This window comes from Pezoporus occidentalis, unplaced genomic scaffold (assembly GCF_034315485.1).
Source record: "Pezoporus occidentalis ecotype Australia unplaced genomic scaffold, CSIRO_AGI_Poc_V1 ctg8, whole genome shotgun sequence".
NCBI lineage: Eukaryota > Metazoa > Chordata > Aves > Psittaciformes > Psittacidae > Pezoporus > Pezoporus occidentalis.
The window spans coordinates 4,255,316-4,259,779 of NW_026916158.1; positions in this window are offsets into that span (position 1 = coordinate 4,255,316).

The window sequence follows — 4,464 nt, forward strand, 5'->3', positions numbered from 1 at the left end:
TGCACTCTCATGGAGATGGCTTGGACTGTGGTGTTTCACAGTCGGTGTCAGTACTACCTCTGGAGTGCAGCATACCGTGCATATACTCCTTGCGGTTGGTTCTCAGCAGCTCCCAGGTGTTAAGCTGTTCTCTCTGGTCTATGAAGTTTTAGCAGCCTGACACACATCTACTTGGTCTTGCTTTTCTTGCTCTGTCATACTGAGTTGTGTGCTCATCAAGATGAGAGGTTTTGGAAACCTAGAGCCATCCTACCTGCCCTCCTCTACACTGCCCACTCCTGAACAGCTTTGATTCTTCAAGAATGATTCAAAGCATACTTGTACTTAAGATGCTGATGGTAAAAAAATATCTATCAAAAGGGAGAATGGGTGTGAAGGGAGAAGTTAGTGAAGCTGTTGCAATTACAATTGAGTTGTATATTTGTGTGGTATATGTGAATATTCATCTGTGCATAGTGCTGCCTAGATCTGAGACAGCTGCCTGTGCTAATTCTGATAAATTAAACAAAGTAAGCACAAGTACTAAAGAGATTGCATATTGCATAAAGCATTTCCGGGTAAAGATTCATCATGCTATTCTTGTCTAAAGAGTTAAGTTTAGAGGAAGATCAAAGGTCAAAGCCCAAAATATGGAAGATGAGCTCACTGGAAGTTGCTCAAGATTTCAGATGAACTGAATATCCAACAACAATGGAGCAGACAGCACATCCATACTGTAATAAGAGGTTAGAGTTAAAGAGCAGATGCTGCACAGATTGCAAAACAAGTGGCACAATCCTTTTTATATATAAAACTCACTTGAAATAAGGACTCTTCCTAGACAGGCATGGCTTTATTTCTTAATCATGGCAAGCAGGTAAAAATACATAAGTAAAAATAAAGCTGTGACTAGCTGAAAGTCATGTGCAACAGAACTTTAATATGAAGTCTAAACTTGCACATTTGTTTGAAATCTCCAATGAAGCCAAGAGAATTTTATAAAAGGAGTGCATTCTTGTTAAAGCTGTCTCCTCCCTTGCAACACCTCCACTCAGCAACATAGCCTGCAGCCTTGACTTGCTTTTTGCATAAGCAAAGACTGAAGATAAGGAGAGGGAAATGGTAATAGAAACTGCAGTTTGCAAATTGCCCTACCCAGAAAGAATTCTGGACTTTGATTCGGTTGCTTTTTCCAGAGTATTGCTTTATCCCACTTCTCTGCAAGTGCTTATCACTGAATGCTCCATCACTTCAGCTTGCTGCCTTGAATTTGGCGAATTAGGTTTTTCAGTTATTTTTGACCAACATTTTAAAGCTGCAAGTCCTGGATCCTGTCTCCTTTTTCCCATTCTCCCTTTGTGCTGGATTCTCTTTCTTGTATCTTGTTTTCTAGGTTCTGACTCATTTTACTCTCTTTTGTGTACTCCTTTGGCATCTCCCATGATGTCTGTCTGCCAATTCCCTTCAGTCCCCATGTCTCCTGCACTCAGTATGTTTCTTGGATGCCTGCCTGTTCTCAGACTTTAAACCTCAGTATTTCTAGGATCTGCTCTCTTGAGATTTTTTTTCCTTTTTTATTTCCTCACCTTTTTTAATATTTCTAACAATTTCTCCTTTGGCCCTGTGCTGAACTTTCTCTGGGCACAAGGAAAATCAGAATGTTCTTTTGCAACCTGACATGGAGCATATTGAATTCAGAAGGGTAGTATAGAGATTTGTTTAAATATGCTCCGGGGGGGGGGGGGGGGGGGGGGGGGGGGGGAGGCGGAGGCGGGGGGGGTGGTATTCAGAGTGCAAGGGTCTCTCGGCTGCCTCTTTAAAAAGCAGGGTCAAAGTTTTAATATTCTGTAATGATCTACATATGCTAAACACTTCCATTTGTGGTCCAACTTGGGGAAGGCAAGAGATGACAGGTAGCATTTCTGGCAATTTTATTTTGTTCTTTGTGTTTAAGGGTGTTTCCCACAAATGATCATGTATGGTCACAATCCCTCTCTCATATTCTCTTTTTCATTGTTTTTATTTGGGGAAACGGGTACAGAAAGAAATTAAGTCTGTGGATCTAGAAATACATTCGGCTCGCAGAAGTACTTGCCAGTCCATACATGAAGTGCTCCAATCTGCATGAGAACTCGATATCAGACTTAGCAGCTGGATGAACATTTGTTGCAGGCTTGCTTTTTAACCTGTAATCTTAAGGCAGTAATTTCTCATGTCGTATTTGCCAATTATAACCAACATATTAATCACATGCTGACATACATGAATAGAGAGGAAAACTGTCACCTCATCCTAAGGCTAGAATATTGTGTCATGCATTAATCTGTTTATACATTTGTATAAATAGGCCATATGGACATCTATTAGTGAATGTTCTTTGCAAATGTAGCCCCTTCTTTCTACATGTGATAATTCAGTTTTGACTTCTGCAGAGCATTTGCATGATTGGAATAAACTTATGTGCTGGGCTAAAAAAATAATGTTTAATTCAATGAGGAGCTATAAGTCTTTCAAAGAAGTTGAACTAAGTTGTATTCATATTTATCATAGATGTATTTATAATTTTTCTGCCTATGGGTCTTTTGCATAGTAATTTGGATCATATTGATCACTCGCAGATGACTGATCACGTTAAGTCAGACACTATTTTTTTTTTTACTTGATTAGATATGTCTAACTTCTTTTTTAGTAATGTTACCTTCATCAGATCAACTGGGTAATAATGTCTACATGTATATACACACATACACATGTGTATGTATGTATTTAAGAACACAAATTTCATTCTATGTGCATGGTTTCTGTGCAGGCAGAAAGTACTGTTGACATCACTCCCAGGGCTGCTGTTTCCGGAACAGGCGGAAGCCGGATGGTGTTAACCCTCCCACACTGAGTGCCTTCACAAGCTAATGCATGCTGTATCTGAACCTTCAGCCCTTCTTGCTGGAGCAGACATCCTTCATGCAGCGGTCACTGTCCTTCGCTGAGCTGAAATCTCACCAGTAGCTCAAGTTCATGGGGGGCAAATGATGGTTCTGTGAGCTCAGCCCGCAGCGCAGGCCCATGATACTGGCCCAGTAGCCTGTGGCAGTCATGCTGCCCTGTCTGGCCTGCCCTGTGCACATGTGTAATGTGCCATGGTTCATATAGCCAGGAGGTTTATTCATCTTCACCTTAGGGTTCATATAAACTAGACGCGTAGTGATAAACCACACAGATGTCTGTTACAGATTCTTAAAACTCTCTTCCTGATTTAGTGGTTTTATAAATAACTGTTTTCTGTTTACTTTCATGAGTTGTAATTGACAGCAGTGGGACTGTTGTTAAGGTATGTTTCTTACTAGTGCTAGATGTGTTCATCACAGCTAAAATACTGCAGTGAATACCAAAAGAATTATGCCTTAAGTGCAGACTGAAATGTAAATCTCAGGGTACTGTCCTCCAGTGATGTAAACTGCCTTTCATTTGTTTGCTCCTTAAATTCTTGTATTAAAGATACCTTAATATATAAGTATAGCTGTCACTTAGCAATGCCTATATTTAAAGCAGTCTGCTGAGGATCACTGCTCTTTGCAGCAGCTATAGTAGATGGAGCAAGGAGAAAGATCCTTGAACTGAATTGTGTTGAAGGGAGAAATATGATGGCACAATAGATTTTGTATGAAGGTTTGCCTGTGTATGTTCTTCAAGAGGAGTCAGTTACAGGGCACTAGGATGTGCAGTGAATGTAATTGCTGCAGTATGCAAAGTGAAAATCAGTAAACCCACTGCTCCTTCACATCTGCTCTGTGGTAGCATTAACCCAGGGAATATTGAGCAGGAATGCAGGATGGAAGGCTGTAATAGATAAGGACAGTGTGCAGAGGAGGCAGCTCAGGAGTCAAAGGCAGTGTGAGTAAAAACAGTGTCTGGAGCTCAGGGTCAGTTGATATGATTGTGAATAATGCATGTGTTGCTGGTTAGATCTGTTTAAACTAATTTATTTCTTACCAATCTTTTGCAAGTGATTTAATTGTTGTTATGATAAATGCTTGTAACTGAATATCAATCACAGTTTAAAGCATTATTTGCATTTTTAAGCCTCAAATATCTAGCGTTAATTTTGCAGTAATATGACTGGTAAGCTAGCATGTAAATATTATTCTGACCTGTAAATCAAAATAACTATGAATTACTGTCCAATAGCAATGATCACACTAGATGTCTTAGCTGCAGCTCTGTTTTATGTGGGCGTAATTTAAATGGAATTGGGTCAGCAGTAATTTAGCCTAATTAAGACTGTGGTTTTTGGACTCTTTGACGGACTCTTATAGCTGAGCTGTATGCAGATTTGAAAGGAACGGAGTCAAGGGACTTGTGTGTATGTAAATGAGAACAAAATGTCATCTGTAACGTTTTTTTTAAGCACGTGCTTTTCCTTTTACATAATGCAAGGAAAAAGGATAGGTAAGGAAATTTAAATGCATGATTGTCTAACCTGTGAAT